Source organism: Podarcis bocagei (genome assembly GCF_964188305.1).
Source record: "Podarcis bocagei genome assembly, chromosome: 8".
Lineage (NCBI taxonomy): Eukaryota > Metazoa > Chordata > Lepidosauria > Squamata > Lacertidae > Podarcis > Podarcis bocagei.
The window spans coordinates 62,567,622-62,594,868 of NC_138133.1; the positions used below are offsets into that span (position 1 = coordinate 62,567,622).

The 27,247-nt window shown below is 41.3% G+C and overlaps 2 long non-coding RNA genes across 4 annotated transcripts in view; one reads left to right on the forward strand and one right to left on the reverse strand.

Moving 5' to 3' along the window:
- Positions 1-27,247, forward strand: part of LOC308593159 — a 350,716-nt gene that overhangs the window by 194,118 nt on the left and 129,351 nt on the right. The window lies entirely within an intron of this gene.
- The window catches only part of LOC308593116, a 90,263-nt gene that overhangs the window by 3,683 nt on the left and 59,333 nt on the right, over positions 1-27,247 (reverse strand). For 2 of the 3 annotated variants that reach the window (XR_014010740.1, XR_014010741.1), the window contains exon 2: positions 20,655-20,727. This is a non-coding gene — a long non-coding RNA (uncharacterized lncRNA). Of the gene's footprint in view, positions 1-20,654; positions 20,728-22,950; positions 23,280-27,247 lie in introns of those variants that run through there. The other variant, XR_014010742.1, reaches the window with a different exon arrangement.

Genomic DNA, 27,247 nt, shown 5'->3' on the forward strand with positions numbered 1-27,247 from the left:
AGGCACAGCATAGTCTTGGGCAGTTTCCTAGAGGAAACTGAGCAATACCTGTAGCTTCCTTAAGCTGTAGAATACTTTTGCAGAAAGTGTCTGTATATGAGCAGAACTGAAACCATGCTCACCACACCAGGGGTCTTAGAATAATAATAGAATTGTAGAGTTGGAAGGGGCCCTGAGGGTCATTTAGTCCAACCCCAATGCAGGAATCGCAGCTAAAGCACCTATGGCAGATGGCCATGCAACCACTGCTTAAAAGCCTCCAAGGAAGGAGAGCTCTTACTGACAGCTCTTACTGTCGGAAAGTTCTTCCTGATGTTTAGTCGGAAACTCCTTTCTTGTAACTTGAAGCCATTGGTTTAAGTCCTCCCCTCCAGCTCAGGAAAAAACATGCTTGTTCACTCTTCCATGTGACAGCCCTTGAGATATTTGAAGATGGATATTCTAGGCTAAACATACACTGCTCCTTCAACTTCTCTTCATAAGGTTTGGTTTCCAGACCCTTTATCACCTTAGTTGCCCTCCTCTGCACACATTCCAGCTTGTCAACATGCTTCTTAAGTTATGGTGCCCAGAATTGGACATAGTATTCCAGGTGTAGTCTGGCCAAGGCAGAACAGAGTGGTACTATTACTATTACAGTGGTACCTCAGGTTACAGACTCCGCTAACCCAGAAATAGTACCTCGGGTTAAGGACTTTGCTTCAGAATGAGAATAGAAATCGCGCAGCAGGGGCGCAGCGGCAGCGGGAGGCACCATTAGCTAAAGTGGTGCTTCAGGTTAAGAACAGTTTCAGGTTAAGAACGGACCCTGGGAACGAATTAAGTTCTTAACCCGAGGTACCACCGTACTGATCTGGAGACTATACTTCTGTTGATGCAGCCTAGAATAGCATTAGCTTTTTTTGCTTCTGCATCACACTGTTGACTCATGTTAAGCTTATGGTCCACTAAGACCCCTAGATCCTTTTCACATGTACTACTAGTAAATCAGGTGTCCTCCATCTTATATTTGTGCATCTAGTTCTTCCTGCCTAAGTGTAGAACCTTACATTTGTCCCTATTTAAACTCATTTTGTTAGTTTGGGCAGAATTCTCCAATCTGTTAAGGTCTTCTTGAATCCCGATTCTTTCTTTAGTGGCATTAGCTATCCCTCCCACTTTGGTGTCTTCTGCAAATGTGATGAGCATCCCTTCAATTCCTTCATCAAAGTCGTTTATAAATATGTTGAACAACAACATCTGAATTACAAACAGATGGAATTTAAAGAAACAAAAGACTCAGAAAATTGCATTTAATCCCTCCATATGTTGCAGGACTACAGCTTCAATCATCCCTGATAGTTGGCCAGAATGGCTGGGTTTAAGTATTCCAATACTTAGAAAAACAAACAACTGAAGAATTCAATTCTTATGAACTCAGCACAACTGAAAGCAGCAGTTTACAATCACTTCAGGTATTCTTCCAGATGCATTTTGAAACGCATTGCTTTCCGCTAGCATATGCATGCCACAGGTACATTATGACTTGTTTTTCTTCTGGAACACCCATTTATAATAAATAAAACACAAACTGAATTTGTGTTAAACTGTTTAAATCTGCACTATGTTCAGTTTACTGGCCTTCCTTTCTCTTGCACAAACAGAAATATAAAATCACACATTCTGTCCAAGGCATTGAAGCAATGAGAGTTATCCCATGGCCCTGGGAGAACCATTTTAAATTACAGTGGTGCCTCGCAAGACGAAATTAATTCATTCCGCGAGTTTTTTTGTCTTGCAATTTTTTCTTCTTGCGAAGCACGGTTTCGGAAAAGTTTTGGAAAAGCTTCAAAAATTACCAAAGTCTTCAAAAACCTCAAAAAAGGCTACCACACCGCGTGCTATGAGTTACTCCTCGAAGTCAAGTCGCAACTGTATTAACGGTTTTAAGAAAAAGGAAACAAACTTGCAAGATGTTTCCGTCTTGCGAAGCAAGCCCATAGGCAAAATCGTCTTGCGAAGCAACTCAAAAAACCAAAAACCATTTCGTCTTGCGAGTTTTCTGTCTTGCGAGGCATTCGTCTTGCGAGGTACCACTGTAGTAGGTTTCCTTTCCCTTTAATCTGGCAGGATAAATATAATTATAAAATATAATAATCTGCTACTAATATAATATTGGAAATCTTCACAGCTAAAGCATCACTCCTTCCAAACATAACTGGGTTACTTTTCTTAATAATAATGAAGAGGGGGCATGGAGAGACTTTTCATAACATTTTGCATGGCAAGTGAGTTTTCAAATCTGATAAACCCAAAATAGCAGCCACACACATATCCTGTCATACTTTCTTAGAAGCTGATCGAATCTTACATGGAACTGCACTTAAGACTTCTGTTTGGATAAGGTCTCCTGATAAGTATATGCACATCACCAAGTAATATATCATATGCTAGCTCACAGTCAGACTCACATGGCCCAAGATGAGAAGGGTCTTGAATTTTGCAATCAAACATTTAAGAGAGATCCCCACAAAACTTGAGGGAGGAAAAAGGAATAAGCATGAGCAAATGTTATAAACACTCAAGACATGATAGCCCCCTGACTTGGGTAACTGCTGCCAGTTAATACTCAGGTTTCAAACTCATCATTGCTAAGGCCCTCAGTTCTTTTCTGTTCAGACTGGCTAAATTTCTACATATCCCAACTTTTCAAGTAAGCTAGCCAAAAATAAGCGCTGCATTTTTTAAAAATAAGGAAGGGGAACATAGAGCTTGATAAATGGCAGATGTTCCTTCAGAACAGGATGAGCAGGGTTCTGCAAGACACTATTAGCAGTCCTGTCCGTACCCATAGTTAGATGCCCTGGAAGATGCTGGTTTACACAGAATGTATAAAGAACTACTTGAATTACTAGGCATAGTGCCTGTGTTCTACCTCCACTATACCAGTTGCTGAATCATAGGTGAGCAGAGTGCTGCTTAGCTCATGTCCTGCTTGCAGAGTTCACAAGGGTGTCTGATTGGCTACTGTGAAAACAGAATGATGGATGAGATTAGCCATTGGCCTGATTCAGCAGGCCGTTCTTATTATGGTCTTACCTTCTTATGTTAACCTTTTCTCAGTATGGTTGAGAAGCTCTACCAAGCTTGGTCCTTTTAGACTAGCTCAGGGAGTGCACAGCTTGCATTATATAGATCTCTTTCGACTGCCTAGTACCCAATATTTTGACAAAAGTTAGAGGACACCCTCCCAAGTGTATCGCAACTCGCATAACCTGCTAGCAGAAGATCCTGCCCATAGTTTGAGATGCAACAGAAAACTTACAGAAATTTGTCTCATCTTTATTAAAAAAATGTGCATGCAAGGCTTGGAATCCACAGTGACACTATATAGCTGGAACACTACTTGTCATTTTGCAAGCGACACTTCAGACATCATCTTGACAGTTAAAATATCCTTCTGTCTGCCGTGATTAGTTTCATGGCCATTTTACTTTATGGTACTTGCAAGGTACCTTTATGGTACATTTGCTTCTCTTGAAGTATTTTAATTGGATGGCAAGCTGGCTCCACTTTAGCTATCTAAAGCTAGCTAAAGTCACTTTAGCTAGTGACTTTAGCTATCTAAAGCAGTCCAGCAACCTGAACTGTATGTCAAAGATGCTCAGGACTGAATCACTAGTTGCTTCTGCTGATGCCTGGAGACATGACTTGTTCGCAGTGTTTTAATTGTGGATGTTTCTGTTTTAATCTTTGTGTAACTGACTTTTTTATTTTGTTAACCCACTTAGAAGCCTCTTGTGCCATTAAGTGGCACACAAACCCATCCTGTAATAAAAGGCAGGCAATAGTCTCTTCCCCCCCATCTGCCTGAGCGTTCATGTGCTGCTTTCAGACATTTTCAGTACAACTCAGCACACTCGTCATGTGATAAGCAACAAGTATCACTATTTTGTGCGGGATAAATGGAAGTGCAGTTTGACCTTAGGGCTTAGTTGTATTATTAGAGCAAACAATCTGCTATGCTCTTGTACAGCAGCTTCTGTAAACAGACAGGCGGCAAACAAAGGGGGAGCTTTACAGAGTTTAAAATAGAAAATTGCCTTTGCATTAACAGGCTTATGGCAAGGTTACTTATGGCACATTTGCCTTTAGGACTCAGCAGGCGTGCAGTGCAGCATATTGTGTCAAACCATCTGCTGAACAGGCAGAATCGATCTCAGAGTCTGTGTGTCCTGCTTCGCTTGCAGATTTACCCACTGTGACTAAACACACCCACAGAACTCAAGATTTTTTTGGGAGTGGGGGGAGGAACTCCTCCAAACAGTTGGATTTGACCTTTCCGGGGCAGGGTGGCAGAAACTTAACATTTTCTATTTTCAAGGGAGAAAAGAGATAAGCTCTGAACTCACAAGTCATTTCAAGGAAAATGCAGTTTGAAAGCTTTGCTCTTTTCCAAATCTGAGCTTCAAACAAATTTCACATGGTCATTATAATAATTGAGATGTCAAAAGCATTTTATATTTACATGCTGCTGTATAAATACTGACTAATTAAGGTTCACCATGATTTTGCTGGGAGAATAAAAGACTGCATCTTTTTTTGGATCTGAATGAGAAGGTTGAAACAGAGACAACACTAGTTGCACACATGAAACTGGGATTAGAGGTGGGTCCTGAAGGGTTTTCTTTTCTATTTTTAACACCTCAATCAATCAATCAATCAATCAAATAAATAAATAAATGAAAAAATAAATAAATTAATTAATAAATTGCACTCCTCTGCTCTAGACTGGAATTCTTTTTACAAATTACGTCCCATATAAAGAAAAAAACACACATATTGCTTAGAATTTGCCACCTGAGGTAGACTGCGTCACATTACATTGTGGTGAGGTCAACCCTGAATTTGTCACTCCTAGTCCGTTTCAGCCTGCTGAAGAAAGCTGGGAAGAACTTGGCAGCCACACAATGTTCCTGTTCCAAATACTGAGTGACAAGAAATCTGCTTTCTGAGAAACCCTTTGCCAAATGTCTATTACTCAGGAAGAATCATGCTGACTTCTTGTCAGAGTCAAATCTGCCTCAGATGCTCATCTAGCTCTTGCTACATCGCTGCACCCATCTTTGGACTACTGTAATGTGTTCTACATAGGGCTACCTTTTAAGGTGACTCAGAAACTACAACTAATCTAGAATGTGGCTGCTAGACTGCTGGCTGGGAGTGACCGCTGGAACCATATGACACCAGTCCTAAAGGATCTACACTGGCTCCCAGTACGTTTCTGAGCACAATTCAAAGTGTCAGTGCTGACCTTTATAGCCCTAAACGGCGTCAACCCTGTATACCTGAAGAAGCGTATTCAACCCCATTATTGAGCCTGGACATTGAGGTCCACCTCCGAGGGCCTTCTGGAGGTTCCCTGTGAGAAGTGAAGTTACAGGGAACCAGGCAGTGAGGGTCTTCTCGGTAGTGGAGCCTGCCCTGTGGAACACCCTCCAGTCAGATGTAAAACAGATAAATACACTTAGAAGACATCTGAAGGCAGCCCTGTATAGGGAAGTTTTAAATGTTTGATGTCTCATTGTGTTTTTATATTATGCTGGAAGCCACCCAGAGTGGCTGGGGCAACCCAGATATAAATAATAAATGATTGCTATTATTTGTAGGTGCTACAGAATGTGGGAAACCCAGTCAGGAAGACTCTGCCAGGAATAATGCTAAGGCAGGCTTTCCTAAGGGGAAGGGATGTAGCACAGCGGTAGAACAGCTGCTTTGCATGCAGAAGGTCCCAAGTTCAGTCCCAGGCATCTCTAGGTAGGGCTGAGAAAGAATCCCGTCTGAAACCCTGGAGTGCCATTACCAGCCAATGTAGACAATGCTAAGCTAGGTGAACCAATGGCTTGATTCAGTGTCAGGAAACATTCAGTGTTCTTAGTTTCCTGCTAAGCTTTTGATCTTAAACCTCTGCTGCCTTGCGAGATATCTTCTGCAGAAGGAAAGGCTAAGGAGGAAACCTTACACAAATCCAGAGCGGAATCCCTAAGACAGCTGGTGCCAAATGTATTGCTCTGTTTTCCTTTGGACCTCTTCAGCAAGGCTAAGAGGAGGTCTTGTTGTCTGGGGCGGGCAGCCTAGGATTTCCATACATACTGCCCAGGCTTGCACCCCAGGAAGGTCACCCAGGAATTGGATGATTTCCATGTTCATGCTGAGCCTCTCTGAAGGGTTGGCTTGGGACATCATGGTTTCCATGGGGCTAACTCGAGTGGTTATTGGTCCACCACATTCAGCAAGCCATACCCAGGCTTTCATCTTTGTTCCAAGAGCAGAGATGGGTGTTCTGATGGGGGGGGGGGGAATGGATGAAAGAGTTGTACAATCCAGTTCGCTTCCTTGGAGGTTTTTAAACAGAGGTCAGATGGTCCTTTGTCAGGGATTCTTTAGCTGAGATTCCTGCATTGCAGTGTTGGACTAGGTGAGCCCTGGGAGGCCTTCAACTGTATAGTTCTTTGATTCAGTTCTATGACATACCAGTTTCTGGTGAGCTTTGGACTCACAACAACAACTCACCTCTGCAGATGGTGGTGGGGAATTCAGGTAGTCCTGGAAACAAATGGAATCTGATGGATTCCTGAAGGCTCTAAGGGGTTTTCTTGTGGTTAGAATTGGCGATTCTGCTCAGGTTCTGGTCTCATTGTGCAATGATGAGACACAACAGGCCACTGACAGCCCCATCAACTCGGACTGGTTATATACCCAACTATATATGTTTCACCCCAATGCTTGCGGTTTTACAAGTGCTGCAAAACTGGCCAAAGACTGCAGCACACGCAAGTAACTTGCACTAAGATTAGAGCAACCTGGTTGCCAAGCAACCTTTTTGTTTAGCAGAACGTAATACACAGCAGCAGCTTGTCAACTGGGGAAGTTGTAATCAGGTACAAGGACTGGCTTAATGGCTCGTGAACACTTAAGTCATCATGCAATTTGCTGTGCTTTTCTCCTCAGGAGTTCCCATGGGGAAGAAGCACTTGGTGGGGCTTCTTAGATGAAAAACTTGTAGATGGACCAAATCAGCCTATTGGACTCTTCACCACTTGAGAGTACCTTTTGGGAAATTTTGGAACAAGATGGAGACCAATTGAAATTACAGAGTCACGAGAAATTGAAACCAAAAGTACAAGACTGGCTCCATTATTATCAAATAATGGAGGTTTACAAACAAGATAGGAAAATTGGCTTCCAGGTGGAAAAATCAAAATTAGAGACGGAATTGTTAGAACCCAATACTAAGAATCTGTCAAGAATGTATAATTTGCTGCTGAAATGGAATACACAAGATGAAACAGTTAAATCGGCTATGATCAAGTGGGCACAGGACATTGGTCATAACATTATGTTCGCTGACTGGGAATGGTTGTGGAACACCGGTATAAAATTCACGGCATGTAATGCCTTAAAGGAAAACATTATGAAAATGATCTACAGGTGGTACATGACCCCAGTCAAGCTAGCAAAAATTTACCATTTGCCTGACAATAAGTGTTGGAAGTGTAAAGAAACTGAAGGTACTTTCTATCACCTTTGGTGGACGTGCCCGAAGATTAAGGCTTTCTGGGAAATGATATATAATGAAATGAAAAAGGTACTTAAATGTACTTTTCCTAAGAAACCAGAGGCCTTTCTCTTGGGCATAGTCGGCCAATTGGTGTCAAAGAAAGACAGAATTTTCTTTATGTACGCCACGACAGCAGCAAGAATACTTATCGCAAAGTATTGGAAGACACAAGATCTACCCACCCTGGAAGAATGGCAGATGAAAGTGATGGACTACATGACATTGGCTGAGATGACTGGCAGAATCCATGATCAGGGGAAGGAGACGGCGGAAGAAGAATGGAAGAAGTTTAAAATTTACCTTAAGGACTACTATAAACTGCATGAATGTTAGAATGTCGAGGCTTTGAGAAAGAAAGGGTTACAGCGATATAAGATTAGAATGAAGGAAAGATTAAGAGGACAGAGGTTTGACAGAACTATTTAGAAGTTGCTGAAAAACTTTGGACATTGGGATACAGAAAGGGGAGGTATGGGGGAGTCGAGAAACAAGGATTATGAAAAAAAGGGTACGAAACTATACATGTTTGTATGTCTTTTTATATGTTTGTATTGTTTTAAAATTTTTTTGTAAAACCAATAAAAATCTTTTAAAAAAAAAAAAAGAGAGTACCTTTCCCACCAAGAGCAGTAAAACCATTCTGAAGGCGAAAGTGAACACCCAAGCTTACAAACATGGATCCATTATATTGGAAAGGGTCACAGCTCCGCGGTAGAGTATTTGCCTTGCAAGATCCCCAGAAAGTGATCTCAAGGAAGGGCTGGGAAAACGCCTACCCGAAAAACCCTGGAGAGCCACTGCCAGTCAGTGTAGACAATTCTGAGCTAGATGCATAGCTGTCAACTTTTCCCTTTTCTGGCAAGGAATCCTATTCGGAATAAGGGAATTTCCCTTTTAAAAAGGGGAAAATTGACAGCTATGACTAGATGGCCCAATGGTCTGGCTTTAATAGAACTCCTGCATGCAAAGTGCTTTACTATCCACAGTCATATGAATAAATCAATTTGTGGAGTGGGTGAAAAGGGAAGCGAACCTGCCTTGCAGTCATAGCTGTTACGGGGTTTGAATTCCATCATTGGAGCTCTGAAGCAAACACTCTCCACTGATCCACTTCCATTAGCAAAAACATATAGTCAAAGGCCTTCATTCAGAGTGCCTTACTTCAGGATTAGGATCTTAGAACTAAGGCATTCCTAAGGCACTAGGAGACCCACAGTAAAGTTTCTGTCAGATAACATTCACCCTAAGAAACCTCAGCCCTGTATACTTGCATGAGATAGCTAGCAGCCTTCCGAATGCTGCTTTTTCAGGATGAGCAAACCCAAAGCACTAACTTCAAAGCCTGAGGCACTGGCAGCTGCTTTAGCTAGAGGTTTCTGTGTATCCCTAAATAACCTCACAGATAACAACCATACTTCTGTTGTTGTAAATCTCACCATTATTGTGATCTGTGTATTGAAGAATGTCTTTGAAGTAGGGATATTTTAGAAAGAGAGATCTCTTCACTTATAACTATGCTGCCAGTTATTCAAAATATTGTTAAATCCCTGTCTAGACCTCCCATTACCATGTCTTGAGCCTCAGACATACATAAAATGGATTATGAATTTAAATGAAGTCTAACAGTACTCCTAACGGTGGACAAAATAAATATAAAATGCACACTTGATTCCTGCCTTTAGAATACTTCTGTGTGGTTTGTAATCCAAACAACACTGTCAAAGGCCTCTATAAAAATACCAACAGTGTTTTTAAGACTCCCAAGAGCAAATATCTAGAGAGATTGCCATCCCATTTCTATTATTCCACTGTAATGTATAATAAAAGCAACTCACAGGAATAAGAGGATTATCCTTTTAGAGTCTCAGTTTGTGGCTTTATTTATTTATTTATTTATTTTTAAAGCTCCCCAACTGTTCTATTCCCTGACTTTGTAATTAACTATATCTGCACACACAAAAAATAAATAATAAAGACTGTCTGCTTATTGTCAAGTAGCTTACAATGTGACTCATGTAACACACATCATTTAACTGTGTGCAAAATATGCAGGGTGATGGCTTCACATCTGTTTGTGGTTATTTTGCTACTACTTCTACCTTCCTCCACCCTTCCTGCTTTCAGCTGCATTTTTTAAAAAAACCCAAACCCTCTTTCGTAATTTCTGAACGGAATATATTCCATTAATCTTCTTAAACACACAGTACAGTCCATCCAATACACTTAAGTCACAGTGATCGTAATAAGAGTTTAAACATGTGCAATTGTTTCCGGACTACAACAAAACAAGAAAGAGTAGTCAAAAGATGGGGGGGGGGGACGACCTTCCCTGCATCACTACTGAGCAGCATCTCTTTCTTGAACAGGAGATTGTAAAGTAATTTATTTACTGCAAAACGAGAAGCCTTTCAAAACGAAAAGAAGACCCTGTGAGTAAATTGGCAAGTTTCCTCAGTGGCGGAGGAAGGGGTGTGGTGGGGTGCGGTCCACCCCGGGTGTCATCCCTGAGGGGGCTGACAAAATGACAAAAATGTGAGTTTTTAAAAAAATGGGCTCACGGAACCTTTTAGTTCATTCAACAAATGTAACAAAATGCGGCTGGCACTGGGCACCACACTGCAGAGGCTGGCACTTACTGTGGGACCTGCAGCGTGCCTGAACCACGCGTCTCTCCTGGGAGTGATGTGGTGGCTTGGGCGTCTGCAGGCTCCGCGCTGCCTAAAACGGCAGTGTGGGACTTGCATCTGCCCTCCACCTCTCCCTCAGCTGCCCTACAGCTTAGGGGGAGGCTCCACTCAGTGCGCCCTGCCCCCATGGGCAGCTCACCCCACCTCAGCTGCAGGACGCACACGCTGCACCCGGCACCCGAGCAGCTAGCTACACCGCTGTGTTTCCTTTCATCAAATCATAGAAACACGAGAACCTGTCTTATGCCAAGTCAGAAGATTAGTCCATCTAGCTGTGTACTGTGTGCACTAACTGGTAGTGTGATGGCCTGGGATTCGGATGCTGAAACTGAGGGATCCCAGCCTGCACAGGATTCCCCGCCTCCAGAACCAGCTGAGCCGGGTCTGGGGCATGAGCCTGAAGGGTCCTCACCTGTGCTGGATCCTCTGGTGCAGGCACCAGCTGGGTCTGCTCTGGCTCCGGAGGTGATGGAGGACCCATTGCCTGCAGGTGCTCCACTCTCAGCTCCGTCAGAGGAAGCTGAGGTTGCCTCTGGGTCCGGTAACCCTCCAGCCTCTCCTGAGCTGCAGAGGCTCAGGGCAGAGAGGTGGAGGGAACTAAGTTCCTGCAGGAGTGCTCGCCTCCTGCAGGAGAGGCGAGTCACCTGAGGATCGGGGCCGCCCTGTGCCTCGGGGCAGATACAAGCCAGCTAGCCCCAGTCCCAAGTTGCGGGAGCAACTTCGTTGGTTGACAGTTCCTGCCTGAACCCTGTCCTGCTATCCTGCCGGAGCTCCTGACCTCACCCGACTACCTGCCCTGCATCCAGCTTCAACTTTTATGGACTGCCTCCATATTGCACCTTTGACCTCAGACTGGACTCGGACCTCGCCTCTTGGTTAGCCCACGGGACCAGCACAGGTAGTGATTTGCCAGGGTTCATGAAAAGAGTCCTTTTCAGCCCAGGAATTGAACTTGGGGCATTCTGCATGCAAAGCAGATGCTATGGCCCTCGCAAGTCAGCACTGTGTCATGTTAGATTGTAAGTCACTTTTGAAGCACAAGAGAGATTCCAAAGCAGCTCATGCAGCACATAAGGGAGCAGCTGTTCCATGGGTAAAAAACAACAACAAGCAAATAAATGGTGCAAGTTCAGCTGAGTTCATGGACGCTCCTACGTGTACCTGAATTTATCCTCTGGATCACTTATTTGCATCACGAAACCTACCGTCTTTCCAATTTGGCCAAATTTATCAGCTGAAATTTGTACTTGAATTACACTGGACAAAACGGGTTTTCATGAAGCTAATCATGTTTCTCAGAGGAAAGGAAGGTTCACATTTGTTTTGCAGTGATATTTCCTGGCAACCTTTCTAAAGATTAATATAATACCCCTGGGACCCATAATGAAGTGCTCACTGCTAAGTGTTCCTGTTCAAGTTCCAGCCAGCCAGCCATACCTTCTTCCAGAATACTCCAACTCATTCCCCCTGTATCTCTGTTTTTCTGTCTCCACCCCCTGCCCCACAAAGTTTTTCCACACCCAATGAGCATGCTTAGTACACATTGGGCCGGTTTGGGTACAGTGGTACCTCTGGTTAAGAACTTAATTCGTTCTGGAAGTCCGTTCTTAACCTGAAACTGTTCTTAACCTGAAGTACCACTTTAGCTAATGGGGCCTCCTGCTGCCACCGCGCCTCCACTGCCGCCGCATGGTTTCTGTTCTCATCCTGAAGCAAAGTTCTCAACCCAAGGTACTATTTCTGGGTTAGCAGAGTCTGTAACCTGAAGCATTTGTAACCTGAGGTACCACTGTATTGCCCCTCATCTTAGGGTTTTCCTACCCTAAAATTGCTTGTTACTCCTGAAAACCTTGGGACTCCCCTCTCGCATGCCTGCTGATACCTCTCTTGTGCATGGATGGCACCATTTTGACTATACAGGCAGCCTTGCTCCATCTATACCAGTATTTCCTATATGATGTACTAATAGAATTTCAAATCTGCTAAATTTACAGATTGTGTCATCAATTGTGCAATTTTATGTTATTTTAGAATCAGGTCTCTCTGAAACTTCCTTTAAAACTTTCCATTGTGTAAAATAGAGGAAGGAATGTTTCAAAAGTTTCCCTTTCCCCCATCTTTGCTTTACATTACTATCCCCTGGGGTATATAAGACATCGGAGTAACCCAGGGCACAGAATTATCATACATTAAGCAATCCTTTTACTTCAGTGTAGCTCCCCCCCCCCCCGCGATAACAATCATGTTCATTTAAAAGAAGATCATAAGTCATGGGGATGGGGTGAATGTGCGCATGAATTCAACAGTGCTTAGTTTATTTTTTGGTTGCTATTTTGTTAATGTTGTTAATACAGTGGTACCTCGGGTTACATACGCTTCAGGTTACATAAGCTTCAGGTTACAGACTCTGCTAACCCAGAAATAGTACCTTGGGTTAAGAACTTTGCTTCAGGATAAGAACAGAAATCACGCTCCGGCGGCGCGGCAACAGCAGGAGGCCCCACTACCTAAAGTGGTGCTTCAGGTTAAGAATAGTTTCAGGTTAAGAGACTATTTGCAGAAATACTGTAAAATTAAAGAATGTTAAAATGATGTCGGATGGAAAATAAGTGGTATTGGTAAAAAGATTATCAAGAATATGTAAATATGGATTGATAATGGTTACAAACACATGGTTATAATAGGTTAAGATACTGAGTAAAGATAACTGACAGAGGGTAAGGATTTGCCGAATTAAATATCTGAACTGGAATACAAAAAGGGAGGTGTGAGGAGGTCAGGAAACTAGTAAATGAAGTATAAGATATGAAATTATTGATCTTTTTCTTTTCTTTTTGTTTCTTTTCGTTAACTGTTTTCTATTTTGTATTTTTCATGTGTTCTGTTTTTGTATTTTTGTAGCTCTTCTTTCTTTTCTTAGGGTTATTTTTTGTTCTTACTCGTTAAGCCTAAACTTTGAAACTTTTTAATGTTTGTAAAATCTTAATAAATATTACTTTTAAAAAAGAGAGAATAGTTTCAGGTTAAGAACGGACCTCTGGAACGAATTAAGTACTTAACCCGAGGTACCACTGTATTGTTTTATAAATTATAACTGCTGCAGTACTTTGTGAATTGTAATTGTGCTGTTTAGCTTATTTGTTTTGTTAATAGTGTTTTGTAGACTTTGTTTCCTGATAATTTGTTAATTATTCTATAGAATTTATGTTGTATTTGTGATGTTCTATTATGTTATTGTTATTTATTGTTTGTAATCCACTTTGCAATTTGTGTGAATGAAAAGAGGCACAGAAATATAATAAATAAAATCAATCAATCATTTTAAAACTGGCTGTAAGTATGAAAAACCTGACATTTATCAAAGAAGACTAATCTTTCTTTTGTCCCATGTTCACCAACTTTAACTCTTCCCTTCTCCTACAAGGAGAATGACAAAACCTGGTATTTCTTTTCCCTGGGAATTTCTTGTTTTTGATTAAGTGAATACAAACAACTACAGCTATCAAAACCCAGGCAGACGGCAGTGTGTCTCTTGGGTAATAAGAGCAAGATCTCCATTCTGATTTCCCTTAGTTATTTCAGCCAAGTTATATGTACTTGGCAATAAATTTGAGAAGCATGGCAGAAATGAAATTGCTCTATTTATATATTAATGGGGGGAGGGGGGAGGAATATATCCCGATGCCATTTTCTTTATTACCACTTATATATGGGGAAGATTTTCAATTAAGTTTTCATTTAAAGGTGGACCTACCTATTCAATATTTTCCAAAACAATAGGTGGACAAAAACACAGCCATCCTTTGAAATTTGTATCTCTTTGACTTTTGCAACACAGTTCTGTTTCCAAGCAATGGGTATAACATTGTGTATAAAAATGTATATTCTAGGGCAAAGCGTAAAAATGGCTTTGCAAAAATAGGCATATTAGGCAAAACTACATACAAGAGAATTAGGAGAAATTTCATAATGTTTTTTTTTTAATCACAAACTGCTGTGGACAATTGAACTTAAGAGTGGAAAATTGACAGGTTTGTCTATTCCTGCTCTTTTGTAATGAAATTCTAACCAGATGATAGAGATATTCTAGTAACCTCTGGATAAGTTTCAACAACTGAGGTGCAATTCCATTAAAGTATAATGGAATCACAAACACAGCAAAAACCAGAACACCCTATGAATAAAACTCTAAGCACATTTACTAGAGAGTATGCCTCACTGAACTCAGTGGAACTTTCAAGGAAACATTCATACACTTTCTTTGTAAGTTTAATTTCTTCGGAACAAGGAGATTAATAGCAAACACCTTAAAGTTCTTGTTCTTAACATACTCTTGGAATATGTTTTTATTTAATTTTTATCTTCCAAGTTGCTCAGAGTGGCATGTCTGTTATCTCCCATCAATCTTATCTTTATAACAAATATGTGAGGGAAGCTATGTTGGAATTGATGTAAGATCACTCAGCAAATTATATGACTGACCACTGATCTGAACTTGGATTTCCCTGATCCAAGTCCAACACTGTCAACTATCCCACACTGTCTCTTGCACATTACCTGAATAGTGAAATATTTAATCTAATTGTTAGTAATGGGGGGGGCAGGGGACACAAGTCTTGCAATTCTATCAATACTAATCTGAGCATATTTGTTTTGTACTTCAATTTCTATACTACTAAATCAAGAAAAACATTCTCAAAGCAGTGCACATAAAAGGCAAAGATCAGAGCCCATTAATTTGGGTAAGCTTGTGTAAATATAAATGCTTTAAGCTGTCATCTAAAACTAAACACAAAGAGTGCCTGCCTACCTAGTATACAAAGGCAATGAATTTCAGAATACAAATCAAAAGCTTATACCCAGAACAAACTTAGTAGGTCTCTAAGGTGCTACTGGACATTTTTTAAAATTTATTTCGGTTATGGCAAATTGATTAATAATAATGAGCATGGTGTGTGGGTCATCTTAGGCCCTAAGACAGAGGGTCTTAGCCAAGAGTGTTCTCACTAACCAGACACTGAAATAAACAACCCAAAGTTTTTGAACTCCTTCTTTGCTTTCTTATTTAGAGCACTTGAAGTCACCCAGCCTAGAACTACTACTGCAGAAGTTTCAGATGTTTGTACGTATTGTAATAGTGAATTGAAAATCAACTTAGAAATCCCCATTGGCTTTGACAATTCAAAAATTGTCACATAATTTAATCCTAAAAATGTGCAGTAGCATATCCACTTGTATCAATGGCAACACAGACCGTGCATATTTATGTTTGTCACACAGTGCTAATGCAGCTGTCAGGGTGCGGCCAGTTCTAAGCATTCATTTGTGAGCCCAGCAAACTGAGGAATCAAGATGTTGATTCTGGTGCAATGAATGTTCTCTTACATTTGATTATCCTCTGTGAACACTTTGAGCTACACTGATATGACACTGAAAACTAGGCAGAGCAAGCATGGTTTAAATAAAGAAATGAAAGCTTTGCAACCCCTGGAGTCTTGGGGGAGTGTATTTTAGCACTAACATTTTGTAAGTTAATTGCTTTAAAAGTGGTATAGAAGAATTGAGCTCTCATGACTCCGAATGGAGTTATGTAGGAAAGTTGGAAAAGTGGAAAATGCAGACATTCCACAGTATATTTAGTGTTCTTTACAATCTGCCAAAGTGGGTGATCGGGTAACAGGGGACTTGGAGGAAAACTCTGAACCATGCTTCTTTCTGCAAATGGAGAGATTCTAGCATGCCAACTGGCTGGAGGACAGTGGGGAAAAGAATGATGAGTGCAGCTAAAAAAGTGCAGTTTGCCGAGTGTCGAAATTTACCAGCATTAGAGGACAAGGTCAAAGGAACAGCAAAAGAATATTTTCAGGAAGCTATTTGTTTTGAGTTCTTCTGCTTTCAAGACTGTAATAATAAGATGGACCAACCTATTTGGAAATGAAAGGACAGAAAACCTGGAGAATCAATTAACACTGCTGAGAATTTAAAGATCCATCAAAGTGGGAGAGAGAGAAGCAAGTGAGAAACTGATGGGATCCAAACACACCGACTGGGACATTTCCAAAATAGAACTCTTTGAAGGTTAGGGAACCTTCCCAAGAAGCACCTGATACAGGATGATACACTGCAGCCAGAAGGAAAGATCAGCAGAGCCTATCAATGGACAAAAGAACGTTAGTCCTATGCAAGGAGCCATATGTAGCAGTTGATGAAACACAAAAACATCACCTGTGATCTTTAGTTATTTTTCTTTTCTTTTTAAAAGCTACTTGCAGAAATAGAGTGATGTCACAATAGCAATAGACAATGCTACTGTATGGAAATGTTTAGGGAAATATTGCATAGAAGTGGCATTCTATGCAAATGGCAGGTGCACAGGTCAACTGCTTTCAAAATGCAAAACTGCATCCAAATGTGTATATTATGAGAAATGTGTACAAAAAGAATTTTCAGGAGGATGTGGCAAATGTGGAAAGTGTATGGGAAATTGAGAAACTGGAACAGACAGATTTGTCCTTCTCTATAAATCAAAATTGCATTGTTTTTGCGCACAGAGCAGCTTTGGATGTAACCATTTGCCTGGTACCCATAGGCAAAAAGGGAATGCATGCAGGTGAGTGCATGGAATTCCATATGAGTGAATGAGTGGGATTGCAGAAGACAGATGGATATACCTGACCAGAAAACAAGCTGGTTTCCAGGGGGAGATAAGCACCTTCCTCCACATCCAGAACAGAAATACAGCAGGGTGCTGCTGGGAGGAAAGAGCTCTTTGTCTTTCTACCTCATGGTCGGCCCAAGACATTTTGCTGTCTGAGGTGAAGTACAAGATAGCTCCATGAACAAAAGTGTCCAGACCGCCATCTGAATCTTACCTCAACACAGGTAATAGAAGAGAGATTTCCATTGCATTCAAGGGTTAGCTTAGAGCAGCCTTTCTCAACCTGTGGGTCCCCAGATGTTGTTGAACTACAACTCCCATCACCCCTAGCTAGCAAGGTCAGAGCTCAGGGATGCTGGGAGTTGTAGTCCAACAACATCTGGGGACCCACAGGTTGAGAACCGCTGGCTTAGAGGGAGCAGGACCTGTTGCATTATAGCTCCCCTCACTCTACTTCATTGTATGGCCAGCTGTGCTCCACTGCCAGCCCTCAGGAGGCTAAGAAACACTTTTGCAGGTAATAATGTTCACAGACTTTTAACAAGGCTGACCCAGAGATCCCACTCCATTTATTTAGCTGAGTCTTTCTCTACTCTTTTGTAAAGCTAAATGAGTGGTCATCAGCGCATCTTGAGTTTGCATTAGTTAATTACTCATTAGGAAATATTTAATGGGCAATACTAGTTGTAGTACAACATCATTTCATGTGAGCATTCGAGAAAAGTATCAGAACAGATATTATATACCTGTGCTGGGTGTTAACCAGAAAGTTGGTGGTTGGAGCAGGATTCCTGTATTGCAGAGGGTTGTACTAGATGACCCTCAGGGTCCCTTCCAATTCTATGATTCTATGATGTGGAATTAGGAGCTACTGTTTTGCACACCATAAATGAACTGCAAACTTAAATAGTGAAAGAGGCTTCCTTCTTTACCCATTAGCTGATGCCATGCAGTTTCAGTGAGGAAGCAGCAAGATGCATGCATTTTTTAAAAGGGAACATGGATGATGGGCAAATAACATGTGCTTCCTAGCCTAAAGAATGCCAGAGACATGCATTTTGCACCTGATATATCAGCGTAAACCACTAATTTTACAAGGAAATGCCCTCTATTTTATAACCTCAGAAAGCACCATTCATCAAACTCTATATTTAATGTAACATATATGAATGTGGCAGATCCAGCAATTAGATTTAACATAACACATTTTAAAACTGAACTATGCTGTTTACCAAAAAGTAGTAAAGAAAAGTATATATGCCTTTGATTGACCAAATTGAAGCAATGTATTGGAACAATTTTATGAATGAAATAGGATCAAGAGGGTTTCACGCTTTCCACCTCAGTTGTACCTTAAATACAAAGAAGATGTGAAAGCAGGGTAAAATTAAGCAGACCTTGTTTGAAAGGCAGCCTGGTAACTTCAAAGCAGAAGATTAAGGTGTAGCTACATGCTACTTTGCAAATAGTAGTGTGGTATTTGGAAGTCATGAGACACAGGTTGCGCTGTGGTGTAAACCACTGAGCCTTGGGCTTGCCGATCGGAAGGTCGGCAGTTCGAATCCCCGCGACGGGGTGAGCTCCCATTGTTCAGTCCCAGCTCCTGCCAACCTAGCAGTTCAAAAGCATGTCAAAAGTCCGGCGGGAAGGTAAATGGCATTTCTGCGCGCTGCTCTGGTTTTGCTAGAAGCGGCTTAGTCATGCTGGCCAAATGACCCGGAAAAACTGTGTGCGGACAAACGCCAGCTCCCTTGGCCAGTAAAGTGAGATGAGCGCCACAACCCCAGAGTCGTTCGCAACTGGACTTAACTGTCAGGGGTCCTTTACCTTTACCTATTTGGAAGTCATTTGCAGAGCTGAACAATAGCTGGGAGGCAGCAAGCTTAACCTTGACCCAGGTTCCTGATAGCCTTTTTATTATATGTATTTTATTGATATTTATATGTAACAAAACAAATACAACAAGGGAAATACGCAACCGAGAAAAGGTCTGTTTTTCAAGACTCTGTATTTGACATGAGGATACCAGTTCTGAAGAATATCTTATTTCAGTGCCCTGCCATAAAAATCCATGTGTGGAGGGAGATTGGTAATTGCGTTCCTTTGTAGCTCTCTATATAATAAAACTATACCAAACCTCATTAACATTGTCTGTTTGAGCATTATATATTTGTACGGTTCTTTGTGCAATCAACTGTCCCATTAGGGCCAAGAACCAATTTTTTGGTACCAGTTTTCAAACATATTGGAAGTTGGGGCTTCCCAGAACTAGTCAATCTTACAGCTGTAAGTAGAAACAGAAGCAGATCCCCATGAGTTAATTCAAGTCCTTCTCCACTAAAAATGGAAAGTGATGCCATTTGAGAGTTCATAGGAATTTGTTGGGCTGTTGCTGCACTAGCTTCTTCAAACATATTTTTTGCCCAAAAGGTTTTAGAACTAAATTGTGGGCCCTTCATTGCTGTCACCAGTGTTAGAAGTTAGTGTCTGGTGTCAAAATATTTATTAAATGATAGCTTTTCTTAATCCACGAGGGCTCTGGGTCATATCCCACTCATTGTTGGGGGCGGAGTTCAAATGTATACATAAAAATGAGTGGTTGTGTGTGGGAGAATTATCTAGGTTAAGGGGCAAGATCAAATTAGGCATCCATCTCGGGTGATTACATCACTGCCCCCAATGTTCTTTTATCCCCTAAATGTCCTGCTGACCCCCCCCCCCGCAGTTGATTGCTCCCCCCACTTTAGTAATGAGTAGCAAAGAAGTGTTTTAGAATTCCACCTTTGCTGCATATAATATATTTCTGCTTTTACATCACAACCTGCATGCCCAATTCTTCCAATTATTTTGGATAGCAGAACATGCTTAGTTCAACTGTTAACAGCTAAAATACATATTGTAGGTCATATGGCTTGCAATCCCTCCTACAGTTGCCCTTGTAGAAGTTACATTAATTTCAGTGGAGCTTCTGTGGAAACAGATGTATGCCGAATTGCAGCCCATGCGTTTTAATAAATAAAGCAGCATATCTATGGGAATGTTTAATCAGGCATTCGGGGTATTTCCAGGACACCTCACCCTTAGGGTACAAGAGCTTACATGAAACACATGTAGCATCTTAACAACTCACATTTTTAAATCTTCTTAAGCACAGGGAAGTTGACTGAGTCAGTGAGACTCTTATTACATTTCAAGTAAACATAGAGAGAAAGATACAAGAAGGAAGTGGTTTTGTAATCTCAGATAATCAGATGTGCACTTAGTGAGTTTACTAGAAACTGACTAGCTGAACTAGGGCATGTGCACAACTACTCTCAACTTACATTAGTATATTTTGATCACTTCTCCCCATATGAATACAAAGGCAATTAATTCTTGGTGAGGTTCCTATTTCACCTTCACCAGCTCTCAAAAGGCAACAAGCTCTAGCTTTCATTCAAAATGCAGGTGCTGTATTAGACACAATTCAGATAGCTTAGAAGCCATATGTGTCCCACTGTGTATATGCCCCATAATACCCCTCCCCAGTTTTGAGAGCTAACAGGGGACTGAAATTAATACAATTTAGAATTTGCTGCTCTGAAATTCACAGATGGGAATGGGATAAAGCCTCTAACTCAGCCTTCTAAAAAAGTGATGCATGCTGAAACAAAAAAAAAATCTTACTTTCACATATATACCCATGGGGTATGAATTGTTGGTGACTGACCTGGAAAAAGACCTTGGGGTTGTACTGGATAGCTCGATGAAGATGTAGACCCAGCTGTGAAAAAGGCATGTTCCTAGAGATCAGTAGGAAAGGAATTGAAAATAAAACTGCTGGTATCAGAAAGCCATTGTATACAAATCTATGGTGCAACCACATTTGGAATATTATGTATAGTTCTGGTCACCTCAAACAAGTTGGAAAACGCTCAGAAAAGGGCAATGAAAATAATCAAGGGAACGAATCAACTGTCCTGTGAGGAAACATCACAGAATTCGGGACTTCTTAGTTTAGAGAAACGGCAAGTTAAGAAGTGACACAATAAAATGGTGCAAACATTTTCTTCCCTCTTTTGTAACACTAGAACTAGTGTACAGTGGTACCTCGGGTTAAGTACTTAATTCGTTCTGGAGGTCCGTCCTTAACCTGAAACTGTTCTTAACCTGAAGCACCACTTTAGCTAATGGGGCCTCCTGCTGCTGCTGCGCCACCAAAGCACAATTTCTGTTCTCATCCTGAAGCAAAGTTCTTAACCTGAGGTAATATTTCTGGGTTAGCGGAGTCTGTAACCTGAAGCGTATGTAACCTGAAGCGTATGTAAACTGAGGTACCACTGTACATCCAATTGAAGCTGAGTGTTGGTAGATTCGGGACAGATACTTGCTCCCACAGAAGGCAGTGATGGCTGCTAACTTGGTTGGTTTTTAAAGAGGATTGGACAAATTCATGGAGGGCAAGGCTATCAATGGCTATGAGCCGTGATGGCTATGTTCTGCCTCCACTGTTCTGCCTCTGAACACCAGTTGCTGGGGAAATACTGATGCAACTCATCTCCAGCTTGCAGGCTTCCCCATGGCATCTGGTTGGCCACTGTGAGAACAGGAGGCTTTTGCATTTAGGTGAATTTAAAAAACAACAGTGTACATCTCATGTAATACTACAAAGGTAACATGCAAATAGGCTTTAAATCTTCTGGCACAAAGTAATCTCTAAGCAGCCCGTAACACAGATTTGAACCGATTGATTTAGGCCAGGAAACATCTTTTACTTGTTCACCAACAATGACAGTTGAAATGCAGCTGGACAGCTTGCTGCTGCTCTTAATCAGATAGCAGTTTCCAAATGAGATAGGCAAGAGCTGCTGTTGTCAGGCAGCATGTTTCCAGAGTCACATACACAACACACAGTGTGTTTTGCTTCTTGGAGCAGTTGCTCCCTGGGGATTAAGACACCTCAGGAGTACAAAGTAGCAAAAGCCCCACAAGATCAGAACTTGTGAGCAGATCCACAGAAAGCATGAGAAGGATTCTCTGAAATAAAAGCCTCAGTGCTCAACTGGATGTTACTTTGATGCCATGGATCGCTTCAATTTCTGCTTCCCTTTAGGTAAATTGTGAGCATAGTTTCTAAAATGTTCCATTTTCAGCCCCACACAAAAAAACTACTTGGGAGAAGTTAAACAAGCAAAGCCACCCAGCTCGCTCCCTCCTCAAAAGATTAGATATTTTTAGACTACTTCTCAGAAAAAAACAAAACCTCTTGTTTATAGTTCACTAATAATGGCTGTTGAACCCTGAATATTTTTCAGAGCACAGCAGCAATTAAAACAGCCAGAAGACTGATAAGCACTCAAATGTGTGCCTGTTTGTGCATGTGTGAAACATTCATGATTTTCCTTTTTTAAAAGAAAAAAGAAATGAGACAAAATAGAGGAGATAGATGTTATGAAGGAAAAATCGCTGAGGTGACCAGGGCAAACACATGAATTACTACTTAAATGTCAGCTTTGACACAGTTTGCAATCCATTACTCATAATGCTTTAATAAATATTGCTTAATAATATTTAATAATGCATGCTTCTTTCCATTTTGTTGTATGATATGGAAATAATATTAGCTTCACAATATTGTTCACGGCATCTTTTGCTACAGGAAGTGACCAAGAGGCAAGGAACTATATAAGTGTGCAAAGCTATTTAACCTCATCTAGCGGCTTTGCAGAAATGCATTCCTATTAGCAAGATCCCCAAACCACACTGCATATAAACATTAGCTGCTGGCTAGAATGCAACAGCTAAAGCAGCCTAAATGGCCTTTTCTTCTTCACACAAGTTCTCTCATTAAATGTTAATCCATTCGACATAAGCACAGTGGGGAGGCACCAGCGCTGAACTTAAATGATCCTCAGAGTCAAAATAAGGCTGCAAATGTTCAATGTTTAAATTTCTGTGTTAAGGTGATGGCTTATTAGCAGTTTTAATTAATCACTATAAAAGCAAAACAATTTTTAAAAAATTACCTTTATTCTTACATGCTTCTTCATTCAGAACTGTACAGATTGTCATGCAAAGGCAATACCAAACACACTATATGCACAGCATGCTATGAAGTCCTTCCCAGTGATCTGGTTCTTGGAATTTTCAGATTCTTGCCCGCTCTGCTACTTTCTGAATCTGTATGCGCAGCACAGATCCCTACCTTATTTGGCTGCCAAGCCTATTACAGTGAGCAAACAATGCCTTCTCTGTCAGAACAGAGAATGAATAGTATCACAAAGACACTCCTCTCATGTACAGCTCTGGACTTTTCCCTCCTCCCCCTTTCAAAGCAATCTAACTAGGGTGAGAACGGATGACAGGAAATCGCTAGTATATTTTAGTGTGTCCCCTTCCTCAGTGCCAGTCATCATTATTAAAATGACAGCAAAAGAATATGATTTTTTAATTATTATTCAATAGCATAGATTTAACAATGGAATGCATCAACTGGCTTTATACTTTCTAAGTGACTGGATGTGAAAGCAAACATCTGGAACATCCATTTTCTGGGTATGGAAAGTCTGCTTCAAGCCATCAAGAGCAAAACAAAAGAGCAAGAAGAAAATCTCACAGATTTGTCAGCTGAGTGTGGGTAAATCTTCTGGCTACTCTCTGTTTTGAAACAGATTTGGTCTTTGAACAGAGACCGGGCTTCAGGAATTGAGAACTTGTATTATGAATGATAGAGCAAGAGTTTGAAGTGGGATTTGTGTGATGATAGCGGATGAATAAATCTTTGGGTAACTGGGGGCTCACTTTGCTCCTTCAAAGCAAGGAGACTAATTTCAAGAAAATGCAAAATGATTCTGCGGATACTGAATGCCTGCTGTGCAGTGATCATATTGGTGCAATGACAACTTCATTGTCCAGAAAGTGGGAGAAGCAACAAGAGGAACAGCCATTTTAGATCTGGTCCTAACCAATGTTGATGACCTGGTTAGTGGGGTAGAAGTGGAAGGATCATTAGGCGCGAGTGATCATGCTCTTCTGAAGTTTACTATACAGCGGAAAGGAGCAGCCAAGCATACTAGGACTCAATTTCTTGACTTTAAGAAAGCCGACTTCATAAAACTTAGGGAAGTGCTAGGTGAGATCCCATGGACAGTAATACTAAAAGTAAAGGGAGTTCATGATGGCTGGGAGTTTGTTAAGAGGGAGATAGTAAAAGCACAACTTCAGGCAATACCAAAGAGACGGAAACATGGAAGGTGCCTAAAGAAGCCAGGGTGGCTATCTAAAGAACTTTTAACTGAGTTAAGATTAAAAAAGGATGTGTACAAAAAATGGAAAAGGGGGGAAACCACCAAAGAGGAATTCAAACAAATAGCCAGCACATGTAGACACAAAGTCAGAAAAGCTAAAGCACAGAATGAACTCAGGCTTGCTAGAGAGGTTAAAAGCAGCAAAAAAGGCTTTTATGGGTATGTCCGTAGCAAAAGGAAGAACAAAGAAACAGTGGGGTCACTCAGAGGAGAAGATGGTGAAATGCAAACAGGGGACACAGAAAGGGCTGAACTCCTCAATGCCTTCTTTGCCTCAGTCTTCTCCGATAAAGAAAACAATGCCCGACCTGAAGAATTTGGAGCAAATGATTCAGCAGAGGAAACACAGCCCAGAATAACTAAGGAGATAGTACAAGAATACTTGGCTAGTTTAGATGTATTCAAGTCTCCAGGGCCAGACGAACTGCATCCAATAGTATTAAAAGAACTGGCAGATGTGATCTCAGAACCACTGGCAGTCATCTTTGAGAATTCCTGGAGAACAGGCGAAGTCCCGGCAGACTGGAGGAGGGCAAATGTTGTCCCTATTTTCAAAAAGGGGGAAAGAGAGGACCCAAATAATTATCGCCCAGTCAGTCTGACATCAATGCCAGGGAAGAATCTGGAGCAGATCATTAAGCAAACAGTCTGTGAGCACCTAGAAAGGAATGCTGTGATCACCAATAGTCAGAATGGATTTCTGAAAAATAAGTCATGTCAGACTAACCTGATCTCGTTTTTTGATAGAATTACAAGCCTGGTAGATGAAGGGAATATAGTGGATGTAGCCTACCTTGATTTCAGCAAGGCATTCGACAAGGTGCCCCATGATATTCTTGTAAAGAAGCTGGTAAAATGCGGTCTTGACTATGCTACCACTCAGTGGATTTGTAACTGGCTGACTGACCGAACCCAAAGGGTGCTCATCAATGGTTCCTCTTCATCCTGGAGAAGAGTGACTAGTGGGGTGCCACAGGGTTCTGTCTTGGGCCCGGTCTTATTCAACATCTTTATCAACGACTTGGATGATGGACTCAAGGGCATCCTGATCAAATTTGCAGATGACACCAAACTGGGAGGGGCGGCTAACACCCCAGAGGACAGGATCACACTTCAAAACGACCTTGACAGATTAGAGAACTGGGCCAAAACAAACAAGATGAACTTTAACAGGGAGAAATGTAAAGTATTGCACTTGGGCAAAAAAACAAAAACGAGAGGCACAAATACAAGATGGGTGACACCTGGCTTGAGAGAAGTACATGTGAAAAGGATCTAGGAGTCTTGGTTGACCACAAACTTGACATGAGCCAACAGTGTGACGCAGCAGCTAAAAAAGCCAATGCAATTCTGGGCTGCATCAATAGTATAGCATCTAGATCAAGGGAAGTAATGGTGCCACTGTATTCTGCTCTGGTCAGACCTCACCTGGAGTACTGTGTCCAGTTCTGGGCACCACAGTTCAAGAAGGACACTGACAAACTGGAACGTGTCCAGAGGAGGGCAACCAAAATGGTCAAAGGCCTGGAAACGATGCCTTATGAGGAATGGCTAAGGGAGCTGGGCATGTTTAGCCTGGAGAAGAGGAGGTTAAGGGGTGATATGATAGCCATGTTCAAATATATAAAAGGATGTCATATAGAGGAGGGAGAAAGGTTGTTTTCTGCTGCTCCAGAGAAGTGGACACAGAGCAATGGATCCAAACTACAAGAAAGAAGATTCCACCTAAACATTAGGAAGATCTTCCTGACAGTAAGAGCTGTTCGACAGTGGAATTTGCTGCCAAGGAGTGTGGTGGAGTCTCCTTCTTTGGAGGTCTTTAAGCAGAGGCTTGACAACCATATGTCAGGAGTGCTCTGATGGTGTTTCCTGCTTGGCAGGGGGTTGGACTCGATGGCCCTTGTGGTCTATTCCAACTCTATGATTCTATGATTCTATGATCTTTTGTGCATTAGAGCACCTAAATGATAAAAATATTAAAATGATATAAACTTGTGGTTTAAAGGCTAAGCAGTTCCTCTGCTATCAATAACATTTCACCATAGAGCCATATAGTTCACTATTAAATTAAATATCCTTACAGACAGTGCTGGAAAGATACGTGTGTGAATGTTTCTTAAAAACCAAACCTTTCTGTACATAGCCCATTCTGATTTTATGCTGTCTGGTAGCACACATATTTGATTAAACCCATGCAGTGGCGGCTACTTGACCATATCTGGACATCCTCCTACATTTTTCTTCAAAGACTGCCAGAGGCTGATTGAGAGTCACCAGATGCTACAGATAAATAGACGATGGCTATTTGCCATCATGCCCTACTTGAGTGTTTCCCAGGGGCATTTGGCTAGCCACTTGTATAGACAGAATGTTGTATCAGGTGGACCATTGGCTTATCCAGCAAGGGTCACAGGAAATCAGCCAAAGTTCTTCCAAGTGTAACTTCAGACAACTGAATGCACCCTTAATATGAAACAGATGAGTTGAGTGCCATATACATTAATTTTGCAGGATCCCCACAACTGCACAAGTCTGACACAATGACACAGTCAATACAATTCCCAGATGACGCGTCCCAATGCAGTAATTATGTTTGGCACACTTATTAAATGGCAACTCACTCACAAGCTAAATGGAGGCCCTTTTATTTTCCCCAAATGAGTTTTGAACAGATTGAGGCTGACAATGTCCATGATGAAATTTTGTCATGTTCCTACTCATTATAACAACGTATTAACTATATAAAAATGAAGAGCTGTGGCCTAGAAGAAATGGCCTGTGCTGCCTGATTGATAGAAGATTGTGGGTCTTTTTACTCCTTTAAAAGCCCGCTTCAATATTTATTCTAAAAATGAATAAAGCCAAGTATTGCTACAAGGCCAGCACCGTATGTACATTCAGTACATGTAATGCTACTTGTACGATCCAATAAATGGCAAAAGGGAAATAACACATAAATCTTATGGAGGTTTTTAAAAACATTTATTGCTTGAGGCAAAGCAGAGCTAGTTTTTCT